The 19,323-nt window shown below is 39.9% G+C and overlaps 1 protein-coding gene across 5 annotated transcripts in view; it reads right to left on the bottom strand.

Moving 5' to 3' along the window:
* Positions 1-10,366, bottom strand: part of ktn1 (kinectin 1) — a 131,201-nt gene extending 120,835 nt beyond the window's left edge. For 2 of the 5 annotated variants that reach the window (XM_063049297.1, XM_063049331.1), the window contains exon 1: positions 10,219-10,332. The gene's annotated coding sequence lies outside the window, so the exon portion shown is untranslated. Of the gene's footprint in view, positions 1-10,218 lie in introns of all 5 variants that reach the window. The other 3 variants (XM_063049305.1, XM_063049322.1, XM_063049314.1) reach the window with 3 other exon arrangements.
* Positions 10,367-19,323: the final 8,957 nt, after the last annotated feature.

Below are 19,323 nucleotides of genomic sequence, written 5' to 3'. Positions count from 1 at the left end.
ATGACACTAAAGTTCTGCTGACTGTGTGTGATAAAGTTTAAGGGAATGGTGGACTCTCAGATCCCTGTAAACAATGAATTAAGTACTATGTCTGTGACTACAGTGTGTTTGAATAATGCCTCACAGCTGCCTTCTTTGGAGCAAGATAATTACAGTTCACCCAGATCCACATAAAGATGTCTCTGGGTTTTTCACACCTTTTGATTTTGACAAAAAGCAGTACCTGATGAAAATTAGACAGAACATTCCTTTCTTAATTAAAGCATAAATTTGACGGATGTTCTTATCTTTGTAATTAAATTGTGGCTCCAGCAAACCAAGTAGGACATTCTTTTCTTTAATTAAGGTGGCTGGAATAGTTATCAAACTGATTGTTCTCTGTATCAATAGTCCATTGACTTGACCGGAATGGTTATCAAACTGATTGTTCTTTTGTATCGGTGGCCTTATAACTTCTGACAATTCTGACATCAGGCAGTGAACTTGTAGAACCGCCGGGGAGATGAGAAAGGGTCTCTCCCTAATGTCAGGTCTAAATTCACTCGCCGGCTGAGCTCGAAGAAATAAACAGATGAAAAGATAAGTAACGAACTTTTTGTGCTGTCGTTATTTGATCCAACGAAGTTACATTTACATGCGAAAACAGAACTGTCTCTCCAAAATATAAAAGGAATCAGGAAAGAATTTAAACAAGAAATTAGCAAGGCCAGAAGTGACAAAGAACTATCCTTGGTAAGTAGGATTAGAGACAGACACCTCCAACCAAAGCAATGAGAAACCAGGGAAAGGTTAAGTCCACTCAAGGACAGGAGAAAGATTTTATATGCAGAGACACAGAAAGCTGGTGTAATCCTCAACAAGAATTTTGCATCAGTATGCACCAAAGAGCAGGATGATAGATCATGGACAAGTACTATGACATTATATCGCTATTATGGAAAAAGGGTTGGTTGCCTTGAAAAACGTGAAGATGAATCAGTGCCCAGGGTCAAATATGATCTTTCTCAGGATAGAGGAAAAGGGAAGAGATCGCTTGGGCCTTGACAGAAATTGCTGTATCCTCTTAAGCCATGGCAAAATCTCAAAAGACTATAAAACAGCCTTTTTTGTTCCTTTATCTGAGGGGAGCAATAGGGACAACCAACAAATTATAGGCAGGTAAGCCAATCACTGAAAGAAAATTATTGAACAAGATCCTTGGGGATAAGATTATTTGCAATTGAAAAGCTTGGACATTGGGGAAAGTCAGCATAGGTTCGGGTGTGAGCGCGGCTGTCTCACAAAGTTAATTGTTTTTTTTGAGGTGATGATGATTGATGAGGGTAGGGCAGTATAAATTACCTATGTGGATTTTAAATAAAGCTTTTAACAAGGTCCCTCAAGGGATCCACAGCAAGCTGTTAAATTGCATACAAGATTTCCTTCATCGCAGAAGACAGAGGATGGGATAAAAAGCTGTTTATCTGACAGGGTCTGGGACAAGTGATGATTGGCAATGATCAGTGCTGGGGCCTCCTCTATCATTTGCTCAAAAGTTGGTGGAGTTTTAGATAGTCAGGAAGGAGGTCAATGGATACAGCAGGATAAGCATCAGTTGGAAACTTCGGTGGAGAAATGTTAGATGGACTTAAATCTTAAAGTCCACTTGCACTTGACATTAGACTTAAGTCCAATGTCAAGCGCAAGAGGAGATTAGACAAAAACATTGATGCACAGAGAGATCTTAGGATGCAAGTACGTAGTTCACCGAAAATGACAACACAACTGGGTAAGATAGTAAGAGTGGTGTATAGCATGTTTGTTTCATTAGTTTAGACATTGAGCATTAAAGTTGAATGATGCAGTAACTTTATAAAATTTTAATTGGGCCACATTTGAATGATTGTATGCAGTTCTGTTTGCTACACTATGGGAAAGATGTGGAAGCTTTGGAGAGGGTGCAGGTGAGATTTGCTTCCTGGACTAGAATGTAGAAGCTACAAGGAGAGAATGCACAAAACTGATTGTTTTAAGACCATCAAAAGAGCAGAATCAGCCATTTGGCCCATCGAGTCGCTTCACCACTCCATAATGGCTGATCCATCATCTATCAACCCCATTCCCTTGCCTTCCCCTCCCCCCATAACCTTTGATGCCCTGAATAATCAATAATCTATCAAGCTCCTTTAAATATACCTGATGACTTGACCTGCACAGCCTTCTGTGGCATTTAATTCCACAAATTCACCACTCTCTGGCAAAAGAAATTCCTTCTCATCTCTGATCTGAATGGATATTCTTCTATTCTGAGGCTGTGCCCTCTGGACCTAAACTCACCACTACAAGAAACATCCTGTCTACATCCACTCTATCCAGATCTTTCAATATTCGACGGATTTCCGTGAGATCCCATTCTTCCAACCTCCAGTGAGTACAGGCCCAGAGCCATCAAACGTTCCTCATGATAATCCCTTCATTCTTGGGATCATTCTCATGAACCTCCTCTGGACCCTCTCCAATGCCAATACATCTTTTCTTGGATAAGGGATCCAAAACCACTCAATACTCCAAGTTCAGTTTGACCAATGCTCTTTAAAGCCTAACATCCTTGCTTTTGTATACAGCTCCTCTCAAAAAGAATGCATTTTCCTTCCTTACCGCCAACTCAACCTGCAAGTTAACTTCTAGTGAATCCTGCACGAGGATTCCCAAGTCCCTCTGCACTTCTGATTTTTGAATGTTCACCCCTTTTAGAAAATAGTCCACACCTTTATTCCTTCTACTAAAATACATGACCATGCACTTCCCTACGTTATATTCCATCCATCACTTCTTTGCCCATTCCCCCAATCTGTCTAAGCCCTTCTTCAGACACCCTGCTTCCTCAACACTACCTGCCCCTCCACCCATCTTCGTATCGTCTATCAACTTGGCCAAAAAGCCATCAAATTCCTTCATTGAAATCAATGACATACAAAGTGAAAAGAAGCAGTCCTAACAGTGACCCCCGCAGAACACCAGTAGTGATTGACAGCCAACCAGAAAATACCCCCTTTAATCCTATTCTTTGTCTCCTGCCAGTCAGCTAATCTTCTATCCATGCCAGTACCTAGGCACGGGCTATTTTCTGAATGGGGAGAAAATTCAAAATTTGTGAGGTGCAAAGGGACTTGAGAGTCCTTGTGCAGGATTCCTTCATGGTTAACTTGCAGGTTAAGTCGGTGGTAAGGAAAGCAAGTACAACATTAGCATTAGCTGGCCAGAAAGAACTGCAGTCCACAAATCAGTGAATGTGAATGAATCAAGAACAGTGGAAGACAACAGACCAATCATCTTTGTTTTTGCCATGAGGTCAAATGAATGGAGATTACCATTTTGTGAACTGGAGTTGCCTGGCCTAATCAGTGTTTTAAAATAAACATAATGATGCTCCAGGTAATTTACTGGACAAGAGATAATTTCCCAATAAGTTATTTGTGGTGTTCTTTGGTGAGATATAACATACAGGTTTGTGAATGGTGGGGTCTGTGTCTACCTGAGAGATTCAAGCTACTTACTGATTTAGAACAAAGAACCATAAATTACCATTGTCACTTGCAAAAGAAGGGCAATAAATGGATGCTGGCTTGGACCGAAGTCAATAAGATGTTACAAGGTCTGTCAGGTGACCCATAGCCAATAACACTGAAATACAACACTTGAACTGGTAAGGAATGAATATAAAAGCAGATGTTTCAAATGCAAAATAACAACAACTCTCCAGAGACCAATTATCGCAGATGGGAAATATCCGATGGACATCTGGAGATTAGATTGGGACCACAGGGAATACATGCCTAGCATAAAATTCTTTTCTGGGTATTACCTTTTCTTTAACTGTTTATTGAGGGTCAGGTGTGCACACAGGTATTTGGTTGTGCAAATTCACATGCTCTTTCATTGTGACAATAAAGACATTTGTCAGTAAATACAGATTCTCTCTGTGCCTCTCTGACGGTTATTACTAAGGAGTAATCCTTGTAACACGTTCATTTCAAGAGGACTACTAAATAAAAGCAACATGAAATGCTGAGGATGCAGAGAGTATTGTGAGCAGTTTTGGGCCCCTTATGATGTGCTGGCGTTGGAGAGGATCCAGAGGAGGTTCACAAGAATGATGCTGGGACTGAAAGGGTTAACATGCAAAAAGTGTTTAATGGCTCTGGGCCTACACTCGCTGGAGTTCAGAAGAATGAGGGGAGATCTCATTGAAACCTGTTGAATTTTGAAAGACCTAGATGGAGAGGATTTAAAGAAGTTGTTTACCATTGTCAATGGAGTCTAGGATCAGAGAGCACAGCCTCAGAATAGTAACACATTCATGCAGAACAGAGATGAGAAGGAATTTCTTTCGCCAGAGGGTAGTGAATCTGTGGAATTCAATGCCACAGATGGATTTGGAGGCAAAGGCATTAAGCATATTTAATGCAGAGGTTGATAGGTTCTTGATTAGTAAAGGTGACAAAGGTGATGGGGAGAAGGCAAGAAAATATGGTTAAGAGGGATAATTAATCAGCCATGATGGAACAGACTCAGTGGAAAGAATGGCCTAAATCTGTTCCTATGTCATGTGGTCTTATGATTCATTTAAGAGAACTTTAGATAGGCAGGAAATACAGGGAAACAGACATGAAGGGATCAATTTAAAGTTTGCATCATAGCCTATGCTATACTTTTCTATATTCTATGTTCAAAATCTGTGCAAAAATCACTCACTCTCCAAAATTAGAAGTCATTTAATCCAAACTGAAATTAATACTTCGGTTGTACGTCATACACATAGGCCAAAAAACTGCAGGAAAGTGGTCTCACATTAAAAGGTGGCACTGGACCCATGGAAAGGGCTTATTTAAAATGACATTAAACCAAAAGCAACAAGCCTGAAGATAAGCAGTTGTCGAAATTCAACAAGGACGACCATGGCTTTGATAAGGAAAACAGACTAGAAAAGAATTGCAGGCTGATGTGAAAACAGAAACAGGCCATAAAAGTGACTGACATATTAAAAGGAAATAATTGGCCAAAGTTAACATACCAACATAAAAGTTACATGGGAATAAGGAAATGTTTACACAATTAAAGAAATTTTTTTTTATTTCAAGAAAGGAAGAAAACCTTGTAGAAACTGTGAAAGGGGGAACTGTAAAAATTGTTCAGGGGAAATGAGAAGCTTGATAAGATTAAGATGAGTGAAAACAAAACTTACAATGAAAAAGAATGGGATAGGAAGCCAATAAATTCCCAAGATGTGACCAGCACCCTACTTTTTCCAAAAGAAACAGGTATGGAGATTGCAGATGCACTGGCTGCAGTCCTCCAAGATCTCAAACTCTGGAGTGGTTCCTTCAGATTGTAAGATAGTAAATGCAAGCCCAGTATTTAAGAAAGGCAGGAAAGATAATTGAAAACAGTGGATTCTGGTTAATTGGGGCCAGCACCGGTACCAATTGGCCAAAGTTTCATGGAAACAGTTAAAAAGGTATAAAGACAAACTGCTCAACAAATTATTTATTAAACGAATACAGAACACATTAGAACACTACCAATACTAGCACAGTACTATAAAACTCTATTAGTTCCTAACAGTTATCAGAGGAATTCATCCAGTGTACACTAACACAGCGTTGTTAGCTGACAGCGCACGCGAACTGCAAATTATGCTGAATAAAGTGAATGAGAAAAGCCTTGAATACAGACTAAAAATCAACCCTAAAAAAACAAAATCGATGGTGGTAAGCAAAACAAACACTAAAGACTCATTCATGATGGAATCATTACAAGTGAATGGACAAGACATTGAACAGGTGTGAAAGTTTAATTATCTTGGCAGTTGTCTGACAGATGACAGGAGATGTGAAATTGAGATCAGATGGAGAATAGGTAAGGCTACTTCCCAGTTCATGAAGCTAAAAGATCTACTATGCAATCGGAAGGTAGACATCCAAAGTAGAATCCGCTTCCAGTGTTTTGTATGGTCACTGCTGAGGTATGGATCAGAAACATGGACACTGAAGAAGAATGACATGAAACCAATTAATGCTTTTGAAATGTGGTGCTATCGACGAATGTTGAAGATCAGCTGGGTAGAGAAAGTTTCAAATGAGAGGGTTTTGTCCAAAGTTGATAGACCACGGATACTGCTGGAGAAGATTATGAAGTTAAAAGTTGCTTATTGTGGACACGTTACACGGAGAGATAACATCTTGTCAGACTTGCTGTATGGAAAGGTGGAGGGAAAGAAAGGAAGAGAAAGGCACAGAACAACATGGCTGGATAACATCGAGGATTGGACCAAGCTGGACAAGACTAGGGATGTTGTAGACAAGTGTCGGGACGGAGAGACATGGAGGGAAATTGTCCAACAGGAAATTCCAGATGCGACCTAACGATGACACTGAAACGTAGTCCTGACGAAGGGTCTCAGCCTGAAACGTCGACTGCACCTCTTCCCAGAGATGCTGCCTGGCCTGCTGCGTTCACCAGCAACTTTTATGTGTGTTGATGACACTGAAACATTCTCTTGATTGACTGTAAATGAACAAAATCAATGCAGACATCTGGTGCAGATAATGGACCGCCTTCATACAATGCTTTCATGATTATATCCTCCAAATCTTCATTTTCATTGTAACATTTAAAATGATTGCCAATACCTTCAAATTCTCTGTAGTTCCTAACTAGTTGAAGTAGCGAAATAGTTTCATTTTCACTCCCAGCCACTTCTGGCATCTCCAAGCCGGAATGCTTGAGCAAAACCATTCTGAATTGTCTTCCTGCTTATTTTTCACCAACAATCAGTGACAAAAATCACTACTTTTTTTTTAAAAAAATAACAACGCAAACAACTGATACTATTTAGAAATGCTCGGTAACAGTCTCCTGTCCCAATTTAGTGGCATATTGCCCTAAATAAACAAAGGGAATCTTGGGAATTTTCTCAAATAGATTTTGTTCTTTAACAGTTGTCCCAAATAAGCAGCTGCCCCGATTAACCAATGAGCCGATTTTGTGTGTCTCTGTGTATGTCTACGTGTATCTGTCCACCCAAGAGTAGAAAGGAAAATGCTAACTGACTACTTACACTTAACTCTCATGGTAGCCTGGAACACCCTAACGCAGTATGTAAGCAATTGCCACACTATATAGCAATCTAGTAAATATGTAACGACAGCAGTGTATAACAAAGCATTGTAGTAGTAACCAATTATAATAGCATACAACAATCTATTGCAATGTCAGCTATTTGTGCTGTTTTCTCCCTGGTACTACATCTAGCAGAATAGTAAAAGAACAATAGAATAGGAAAAAGAAGTTGATATGGTATGTTTGGATTTTTATAAGGTCTTTAATAGGGATCACAAGGTCAGAGCACACAGCACTGGGAACAATAAGGATTTGTTATATATGAAGAACACAGACTGTAGAGTAGAAATGAATAATTTTAAATTGCTAAGTTTTGACCAGTAGGATGTTGGAAGGATCAGTACTGTACAACAGGATTCACAGTTCATAGTAAGTAGACTAACACATCCAAGTTGCAGAGGATTAAAAAACTGGGTAGCAGCACCAGCTGTGAGGAGAATACAGAGGCTTCAAAGGATGTGAGCTAATTAAATTGGCAAGAATGTGGCAGATTAAATATAAACATGAAAAAGATTACAAGGCCATCTACTTTTGTAGAGAAAAATAAAAAGGCAAGTTGTTTCTAAAATGGTGAGATACTGAAAAGATGTTGGTGCTCAAAGGGACCTGAGTTGACACCTACACAAATCAAAGTTATTATGTAGATGTGTAATTAGTTTGGCAAGTGATATGTTGGCCTTTACTGCAACATCATTTGGGTCAAAAAGTACACAAGCTTCACTCCACTGCATCAGAACCAAATCACAGAATTGTGCCATGGAACCTTCAGTATGTGTGAAACTGAACAATGAATATCCAACTGATTCTATTTTGAATTCAAGAACCTAGACATATTTACCAAAACATCAAACAATGTACTACTGCCATGCCTTGTGGAAAATAAAACCAAGGACACTTTTGTTTACATGAATACTAAAAACAAAAATCTATGATATTTGAAGAAATTTGGAAATGGTTTGTAAATGGATTTTGTCAGCAGAAAAACTGGGTAATGACTGCCAGCTTTCTGCCTTATGGGAGGATGGCAAAGAGCTAGCACACATTGGTTTTCTGGAGAAGATGGTGATATTGATAGGCATGATTTAATGTTTCACAAAACAGATCACTTGACAACTGATTGTCAAACATACCATTTGATCTCAGAAATGGCCCAATTTTCCTGGTCTACAAGATCCATTTACAGATACCATTTATCTAATTCCAAATTTCTCTAAATGGCTTCAAGTTATCCAACTGGCATTAAGTTTCAATTCTTAATTTGTTGCATTATTCCTCTTGGCCTCTTAATTGTTTGATCAGCAATAATAACAACTGTCACTTGATAGCCAAGTACTGCACTGCAGCAAATGGGAGGATATATATATCCTATCACGAAAGGGAAATGCAGGCAAGAAACTCTTACTTTAACAATATCAATAAATATAATGGTCCAATAAACATCTTGCTTTTGTTCTACCAACATAAACTGGCATTAAACCTCCTCATTTCAAGTTATGGTGGGTAGATTTGACTAAAACAACTGGCAGTACAGGATTTTTTTTTGCCTAGAGCCAATTACAATTGTAAAATTTAATAATTTAGATACTCTTGGAATGCCATCTATAATCTACAGTAGCCACTACATTACAAGAGGTGGCTGGGCCAAGAACTGAAGACATAATTCACTTCTCACATATATCTGAACCAATTTTTTATACTTTTGTGAAGTACTATATTGTCGTTGATCATGAACTGTGACCATATAGATTTCTGTGCAATTACGAGAGGGCACTTATAAAACTATACATCAAACATCATTAAAGATGAAGTGATTTTGAATGGAACAACCTAATGGTAAACAGCCATTTTGGAAAATGCAATTTACTTCAAAAGTTCCAACTTTTTAAGCAAAGTACAAAAATGTCACGGTAACCTTGTTCTAATTAGACATCTTTGTAAGTTTATAAGGAGATTGAGCACTAATTAAATATGCCTTTGGAAATCCTCTTTTTAGTCAATGTACTGGCAATTGGCATTGATGTACACATTTGAAAAAATAAAATGATCAATATATTTTTAAAATTACATTCTAAAATAATTATCCTAATCAACAAACGCTTCTCAAAATCATTGGCAAAGCTTCTTAGAGGATTTAAACAAATCACTATCAAATGAAGGTCACCATTTTTTTGGAAACTCAAAACGAATAGTTATCTAGAATTTTTTTTATTTAACATTTCCCAAATATTTTATTCCATGTCATATTATTAATTAGCAAATATTAACATAGCAGTGAAGGAACCATCCATAAAATCTGCGTACACTCAACGTTCTTGTTCAAGGGCGTGTCTGGTATGAGAAAAGGGTTTGACTGACTGACTCACACTCAAGTCAAAAGGTGTATTCCTCAGCCTATCATAAAAAGTGTAATTCAATTTCCACTGATTGTGATGAATATTCTTTTTAACAATTAACACACATAGGGTACTAAGAAAGTGTAATATATGTATTCTTATACTGTTAGAATGCTTGAATACCCAAAATGTGACTGCGTGGCTCACCAGATCACTGGTGAAACAGAAAATTACCTATTGCGTGACTGAACTTGACCATAATGGGCGCGGAAAGAAAGCAACGATAAACCTGTTGTCAAGACAGGTGAATAATATTTTTACAACTATTCTGTGTAACACTACCGAAAAGAACCAAGAAAACTCTTGTTGAGGCAAGAGCTGGAGTTGCGACCCAGAAACATTAAATGCGGGTTTCCTCAGAGGTGACCACCCTATCACCTCCCCAACTCTCCTCGCTATCGCCCCCGCCCGTCTCGCACATCTCAAAGCCAATTTCCACCCATGTTAAGTTCCTCGCCCCCACCCCAACGAGCCGCTGAAGACAATTGTGAGTTGCGGCCTCTCACAGCCCTGTCCAGGTCCCACGCTAAATCACGGCCGTTTCCTCGCACGGCCCAGTCACCGTGCTGGAGCCGGGGATCGGGTCTTGAGACTGAAACCCGCACAATCTGATTCTACCGACTGGGTTTTCCCTCAGCCCGGAGCCCGCCCGCCAGTCACTCACCTCGTTGGCGGAGGAGGGGCCGGGTCGGCTCCCAACTGCTGTCACCGTTTGTCCGAATCCAAGGCAGCAAAAGGCGGAGACAGAGCGCCCAGTCGCCTCGCTGACGTTGACTTCATTGCAAAATAGGCCTGTGCTCGCCTGCAGCCAATCCCGGCGCAGCCACTATGTCAACTCTTAAAGGGGGAATGCACACTGCTCTTGCTAGGTCCCCACCTCGAAGCAATGCCTTTGATTTCATCACCTCTACTAGAGGCGTCTCTGTACATCAATAAAATGCTAAGAATCCGATAGAGAACATTCCCAATTCATATTCGCTCTCTCCTCACGTAAACAGCTTTTCCTAAATAGATGACACCGTTTCGGCGGAGCTGTCATGTTCGTTCGCAGGAAGCAGTACTCAAAAAGTTGAGAGGGGAAAGAAACTAGCCCATATACACCGATAAGACATAATACACAAATCGCCTTGGATGCTAAATTGCAGTTTACAAAAGTTCCCAAACGTTTGGCTGATTTCTCACTTAATATTCGTCAGAAAGGAAAATAGGCTAAAATTATTATAAATGTTAGGTATTTCCAGTTACCAACCCAAAATATACTAGAATATATCCTATTTAATAAACTGAGTGAAAAGTTAGATAGGCGACCCATTTAAACACCAATGGAGTCGCCGCACAAGGTGCTATTTTTAAAATGACCATCGGAAATGTGATTTTACAATTTCAATGACAAAATACCGTGGGGGAAGTGGGTAAAAGTAGTACAAAGATATTATCGAGAAAAATATGTACCTAAAATACAAGGAAGAGATGCAGGTGATTGATGAATGTATCACTTTCTATTTTCCCCAATAATGTCAGGTTCGTACAGAACACTTAAAATCGACAAGATACGAGGCTATGATAGATTGGGAGTAATCATGTCAAGGCCAACATTTAAACAATTAATAAACAATATACATGTAATATTTATCCCTTCAAGCTAAAAATTTAAAAAATTACAGAAATTTAACATTTTATTTCTGACTTCATGGAAGACACAAAAACCTGATTGTAGTGGAGAATTTATCAGTAAAATAAAAGTCACGAGTATCAATAGGATTGGAAGGGCTAAATCCCCCAGATAAGTCACTCCACTCACTTTCATCAAATCAAAAGTTCAAGGAAACACTATGGGAAGTTCCTTTGCCTGTTTTGTTGGGGGATTCCTTGTTTCTGTACTACTCAAAATCCCTCTCTTTCCTTGCATTAGTAACAGGATTGGTGCTACTATTTAAACTTGCAGAGAACTTGAAAATGTAATTAGTTTACCGCCAGTGTCTACCCTGCTCTCACATATCCATTACTGAGTCTTCATATTTTTAAACATAATATTAAACATTAGGTTAGCCACCAAAGTGTATTATAAACCTGCAGACTTCCACCATCATTTTCTTAAATATATCTCCTCTCTCCCTCTGTTTCTTGCAATAACTCCATTCATTCTCCCAGTTTCTCACATGATGCAACTTTCCAATCCAATGCTTCTGAAAGATTGTCCTTTATCCTGAAATGTGGTTTCCTCCTCCAAAGTTAAAAAGACTCTCAGCTATATTTGCATTTTCACATTTCTAGTCTCATTCACTCTCCTCCAACCAGAGAAAGAATTGGGTTCCTCTTGACTATCTCTTCCACCCTGGTTATCCCTCGTAATTTCTGCTATGTCTAATTAAATTCCAGACTAATCTTCCTCTCCCCTTTCAAAATACTATTCCCTTTGCAACTTACTGGTTCATTCTTCTCCTCTCCACCAACTACTTTCCTGTCCAATCACTCAAAATACAATACTTACCCCCTTTTCCTCTTCCCTCGCCATTATCCAGACACCCAAAAAATTCCAACTTAAGCAGTAATTCAACGCACTTCTAATTAAGTGCATTACATTCATTGATGACAATATTGTCCCCTCTGGATTTGGGAAAGCAAACACAGATTTCATCACATTACCTATCATTTTGATTCTTCATCTGAGTTCCACTCTGACATTTGTCTTTGAAACCACAGAGAGGAATTTCATTTTCTGTATAGGCATGTTACAGTCCTCAGAACTCAAAATTGAAATCGGCTCCAAACAACCAACCTCTCTCATTTGTTTGTTTCATCACCTTTCTTGAATAGTATCGACAACGTTGTGTCATCTGGACAATCTTGGCACGACCCCAAATCAGAGAAGTTCCTTTCTTTTCTCCATGTGATACGGCTTCAATTCCACAAATTGGCAGAGTGCATTTTGAATACATAGTGATGGATATCAAGTAGTGCTATACAAAGGAGCAAGTGTACAACATCATGTCTTCCTTGTTGAATCTTACTCATTCAGGGATACACATTTCTCAAAGTACACATTCCACCAAAGGTTGGTTTCTGACCAAATTAAAGCACTCTATCCTTTGCTGGGCTACAATTAGTTCTCAATAAACAATCTTCACACTGATCTAAAATATATTGGAATAACATTTACAGCAAAATATCTAACAAGGTACTGTTAAAAGTACAGATGAAAGACAGCAATATTCTTACTTAGACTTCCAAATAATTTAAGTCACCACTCTAATTACATAATGCTGTTAAAAGAATGTTGCTTGAGTTAATTTTTCATTTGGGTGTTGGACTATTTTTCTAAACCAACAAGTACGTGTAGCATTCCATTTGACTAGTTTCAGCATGCTTTGGTATGTGGACAACATTTCATGTGCCGATTTAAAATTCAGCAGGCATATCAGACATTTTTTTTTTAACTCAAATTAAAATACAACTTAATTTCTTTATTTCAAAGATGCCCTGGAAAATTTGCTAGCCTTGTAATTGGTATTAAATTCAGTAAAATCATAATCCCAATCAAAGCAAAAGTTAATACCAAAGTTTGTACTAAAATTCCTCTTCACTGTGAATTAAATAGGAAAATGTCATGGAATACTGTTTTGCCAATTCATTTAGACACTATCGACCTAGTATTTAATCAGTGAAGCTATGGGATATATTATATATATCACAACAGGAGCAGTCACTTTCTTTATTTGGTGTCCAATGCTATTACTTAAAAAGCCCCATTGAGCTTCTGCCTATTGTCTTGGGCAATTCTGGCATCAATAAAAGTGTGGAGTTGGAGAGAAAAGGCTTTGTTAATTAATACTACCTTCTCAGCTTGTGATTTTCAAGTTAGAACTTAACCCAGACTAGTGGAGCAAATGCACTTATGAACACGAGTCACAGATTTCTTATACATATTCGACTTGAAGAACACTCAAACAATATAAAACAGGCAAGTAGTAGGTAATAACACTCAACAAGGCTGCTATGAGAAAATGATGTAATATAATGGTTCCTCAGGTCCCATGTCCTTGGACAATAATATCAAGCCAAGCTCAAGCCTCCTCTCCAATGCAATAATGTGAATTGTCATTTTCCAACTGTTTCTTAAAACCAAGGTCTGTTGTAATATACACTACTAATTCTGGAAATCTAGCACAAGACTACTTATATTGATAGCATGATTTCAATATGTTTATAAAGTATTTTGATGAGCAGACTGCAGTAATAAATGTTGAATTCCCAATGAGAATTTCTTAGCAAGCGTACTGAAACATGGCAAATGATTATAGAGAAAAGCTCCTTATTTAACAGAACTTTTAAGATCACACAAGTCCCACTTTAATTGTTACACAAACTCTAATTATTGCTGCAATTATTGCCTCAAAGAATTCTAACAGATTTGTCAGGCAAGATTTGCCTTGTGGAAACCATGCTGACTACAGCATGTTTTATGATGTGCCTCCAAGTACTCCGAAACTATTTCCTTAACAATTAACTCCAACATCTTCACCACCACTGAGGTCAGGTTAACTAGCCTCTAATTTCCTTTCTTCTTCCTCCCTCCTTCTGAGTGACATTTGCAATTTTCCAGTCCTCCAGACCATGCCATAATCCAGTGACGCTTGAAAGATTATTACTAATACCTACATAATCTCTTCACCCACCTCTTTGAGAACCTTGTGATGTAGTCCATCTGACTCATCTACTTTCATTTTCCCAAGCACCATCTCCCTAGTAATTGCAACTGCACTCACTTCTGCCCACTGATACTCTTGAACTTCCAGCATATTGCTAGTATCTTCCACAGTGAAGACAATTGCAAAATATTTATTCAGTTCATCTGCTATATCCTTGTCCCCCATTACTACCTCTCCGCCATCATTTCCAGCGGTCCAAAATCTACTCATGCCTCTCTTTTACTCTTTATATATCTGAAAAAATTTGATATTGTTGGCTAATCTACATTCGTATTTCATCATTTCCACCCTCTTATGGTCACTTTGGCTGTCTTCTATTTGTTTTTAATTTTCCCAATCCTCTAACTTCCCACTGATTTTTGCTCTATTATATGCCCTGTCTTTGGCTTTTATTTTGGCTTTGACTTCCTTTGTCCACCACAGGTTTATCATGCTGCCTTTCGAATACTTCTTCGGAATGTATCTATTCTGCACCTTCCTTCCGAAATACTCCCAGAAACTTCAGCCATTGCTGCTCTGCTGTCATCCCTGCTAGTATCCCTTTCCAATCAACTTTGGCCAGCTCTTCTTTCATGCCACTATAATACTGATATAGCTGACTTTAGCTTCTCCATCTGAAATTGCATGGTGAATTCAATCACGTATTGATCACCGTCTCCTATCAAATCTCATTCATTACACAACACCCAATCCAGAATAGCTGATCCGCCAGTGGCCTCAATCACAGCTGCTCTAAACATCCTTCTTTTAGGCATTCCATGAATTCTCTTTCTTGTGATCCAGCATCAAATTCATTTTCCCAATTTACCTGCATATTGAAATCCCCTATAAATATCATAACATTACCTTTTTGACAAGCCTTTTCTATCTCCCATTGTAATTTGTAGCCCACATCAGGACTAACTGAAAGAGATTAGATTAGATTATGAGGACACTCAGTCCTCGTTTATTGTCATTTAGAAATGCATGCATTAAAAAATGATACAATGTTCCTCCAGTATTACATCACAGAAACAAGACAAACCAAGACTAAAACTGACAAAAACCACATAATTATAACATATAGTTACAACAGTGCAAAGCAACACCGTAATTTGGTAAGAGCAGACCATGGGCACGGTAAAAAAAAAAGGTCTCGAAGCCCCAATAGCCCATCATCTCACGCAGATGGTAGAAGGAAGAAAAACTCTCCCTGCCATGAACCTCTAGCGCCGCAAACTTGCCGATGCAGCATCCTGGAAGCACCCGACCACAGTCCGACTCGGAGTCCGTCCGAAACCTTCGAGCCTCCAACCAGCTCTCCGACGCCAAGCACCGAGCACCATCTCTGCCGAGCGCTTCAACCCCGGCCACGGCCACCAAGCAACAGGCAAAGCCAAGGATTCAGGGCCTTCCTTTCCGGAGATTTCGGATAGTAAGAGATTTGAAAGTGGGAGGGGGAGGGGGAGATCTGAAATGATAGGAGAAGACAGGAGGGGGAGGGATGAAGCTAAGAGCTGGAAAGTTGATTGGCAAAAGTGATAGAGGTGGAGAAGGGAGAGGATCATGGGATGGGAGGCCTGGGGAGAAAGAAAGAGGGAGGGGAGCACCACAGGAAGATAGAGAGCGGGCAAGGAGTTATTGTGAGAGGGACAGAGAGAGAAAAAAAGGAAAAAATGGAAAAAATAATAAATAAATAAGGGATGGGGTAAGAAGGGGAGGAGGGGCATTAACAGAAGTTAGAGAAGTCAATGTTCATGCTATCAGGTTGGAGGCTACCCAGATGGAATAGGAGGTATTGTTCCTCCAACCAGAGTGTGGCTTCATCTTGACAGTAGAGGAGGCCATGGATTGACATATTGGAATGGGAATGGGACGTGGAATTAAAATGTGTGGCCACTGGGAGATCCTGCTTTCTCTGGCGGACAGAGCGGCGGTGTTCAGCGAAACGGTCTCCCAGGCTGCGTCGGGTCTGCGTCGCCCTCTAGCTACCTGCCTGTCCTTTCAATACAGTGTATATCCTTGGATGTTAAGCTCCCAACTATAATCGTCTTTCAGCCATGACTCATTGAAGCCTGTCAATACCGTCATGCTTGCCAATCTCTAACTGTGCTAAAAGATCATCTATTTTACTGTGTATATTGACTCACTCAAATCTAAAACCTTCAGTGCTGTATCCAACACCCTTTTCAATTTTGTCCCCTTTTTGCACTTCAATTCATCCCACTGACTACAATTTTGTCCTATTATTTACCTGTCTGTCTTGATAGTCTCACTTCACATTGTCTCTGCTTGTAAACCAACAGCCCTATCCTCAGTTCTATCACTCCAGTTCCCATTCTACTGTCAAATTAGTTTAAACCCTCCCCAACAGCTCTAGCAAACCTGTGCACGAGGATATTGGTCTCGTCTGCTACCCCCACCCCGCTCACTAGGATATTGGTCGCCCAGTCCCTTTTGTGCAGGTCATAGCCAGAAGAGATCCCACTGATCCAGAAATCTGAAACCCTGGCCCCCTCACCAGTTCCTCAGTCATGCATTCATCTGCCAGATCATCCTATTCTTAGTGCCACACACCTGTGGGACAAGCAGTAACCCAGAAATTACTACCCTGGAGGTCCCGCTTTTCACCTTTCTACCTAGCTCCCTAAATTCTTTCTTCAGGATCATCTCACTTTTCTCACCCATGTAATTCGTGCCATTTGGTGTGTTGGCACGTGGCCAAGTGGTTTAGTGATCTGAAGATCGCTAGTTCAAGCCTCAGCTGAGGCAGCGTGTTGTGTCCTTGAGCAAGGCACTTAACCACACATTGCCCTGCGATGACACCGGTGCCAAGCTGTATGGGTCCTAGTGCCCTTCCCTTAGACAACATCGGTGGCGTGGAGAGGGGAGACTTGCAGCATGGACAACTGCCGGTCTTCCATACATCCTTGCCCAGGCCTCAGTCAACATCAAAATCGATGGACAGCCGAAGAAGAATTGGTGCCAAAATGTAAAAAGATCTCTAGCTGCTCACCCTCCCCCTTTGGAATGTCATTGACAAGATCCAAGTCATTACTGACGCTGGTACCCAGGAAGCATCCAGGTGTCACTATCATGATCTACAGAATCTCATGTTTACTCCCCTAACTATGGAATTCCCCATCACAACTGCAGTCCTCTTCTCCACCTTTCTTTTCTGAGCCATACCGCAAGACTCAGTTCCAGAGACCCAGGCTCTCCCATTAAGTTGTCCCCCTCAACAGTACACACTTATTATTGAGGGGAATAGCTATAGGGGTACTCTGCACTGGCTGCCCATTTCCTTTCTTTCTCCTGACAGTCTCCCAGGTACCTGCCCCCTGCAACTTTGGGGTGACTACCTCCCTGTAGCTCCTATTCATCATCTCCTCAGTCTCCCATATGAGCTGAAGGTCATTGAGATGCAGATCCTGTTTCTTAACACATTCTCTGAGGAGTTGCAGCACGGTGCACCTGGAGCAGATGTGGCTATCCAGGAGGCTGGAGGACTCCCAGCATTCCACATCTCACACAATGAACACAACAAAGCCTCTAGAGCCATGTTCACTGCTCCAACTTAGTACTAACAGATAGAGAATGAAGAATGTAGAAGAAAATTACCAGATCCGTACCCTGCCCGAGCCTGATAAATCAAAGTCTCCCCACTCTAACAATTGCTGCCTTGCTTGTCCTTGCCTTAATTTTATTTGCCTTTGCTAATGCACGAGTACTATATTTATTTGACATCCAGATGAGAATGACAAGAACGAGAAGAGTCATGCCAGCTAGGATGTTGCGCGGATTAACAAGATCCAAACCAAGGGCTGGGGAACCGGGACCATCTGATGGGAAATTGGCTACCAGAATAGACCGTAAATGGAATTAGTGGAATGCTACTTCAAAAGCAACCCACATGAAAGAGGATACATCAGGCGCATGTGGGGACTCTGGCAACAATGAAGACCATCATCCACATTCACCCAAAAACAACTGGTCACCCAGCAATCAAACATTGTCAACAGAGGATGGCTATGACATCTTGAATTGGAAGCCATACAATCACGATATGCTAAACAGGATGGATACAATATTCATACATTCAATTAACAAATTAGCCAAAGAAATGTAAACATGAAAAGTAAAAAATCCATGACATCTACATGTTGAGTTTTGGATCATTTAAAAGAAAAATCAACAAGAACATTCAACTAATATTCTAGATAAATTTACTACATTTGCAAGACATTTCAGATAGCATAATTTTATTTTCAGATACACAATGCTTATAAAAAGTGTTCACCCCCTCCCACAAGTTTTTATGTTTTATTATTTTACAACAATGAATCACAGTAGATTTAATTTGGCTTTTTTTGTTACAAGTCAACAGGAAAAGACTCTTTCATGTCAAAATGAAAACAGATCTCTACAAAGTGACCTACATTAATTACAAATATAAAACACAAAATAATTGAATGCACAAGTATTCACCCCCCCCCCCTAATATGACACACCAAATCATCGCTGGTGCAGCCAACTGGTTTCAGTAGTCACATAATTAAATGGAGATCTGTTTTTGAAGACCTGTATGCAGTCAAGGTGTTTCAATTGATTGTAGTAAAAATACACCTATATCTGCAAGGCCCAGCTGTTGGTGAGTCAGTATCCTGGCAAAAACTACACCACGAAGACAAACGAACACTCCAAGCAACTCTGCAAAAAGGTTATTGAAAAGCACAAATCAGGAGATGAATACAAGAAAATTTCCAAGTCACTGAATATTCCTTCATGTACAGTTGAGTCAATCATCAAGAAATGGAAAGAATATGGCACAGCTGTAATTCTGCCTAGAGCAAACTGTCCTCAAAAACTGAGTGACCATGCAAGAAAGGGACTAGTGAGGGAGGCCACCAAGTGACCTATGACAACTCTGGAGGGGTTATAAGCTTCGGCGGCTGAGATGGAAGAGACTGCATATACAGCAACTTTTGTCTGGGTGCTTCACCAGTTGCAGCTTTATGGGAGAGTGGCAAAGAGAAAGCCATTATTGAAAAAAACTTAAAATGAAATCTCAGCTAGAGTTT

Source organism: Mobula hypostoma, chromosome 1 (genome assembly GCF_963921235.1).
Source record: "Mobula hypostoma chromosome 1, sMobHyp1.1, whole genome shotgun sequence".
Taxonomy (NCBI): Eukaryota; Metazoa; Chordata; class Chondrichthyes; order Myliobatiformes; family Myliobatidae; genus Mobula; species Mobula hypostoma.
The sequence above is the reverse complement of the archived record's forward strand: the minus strand, read 5'-3'. Positions and strand labels throughout refer to the sequence as shown.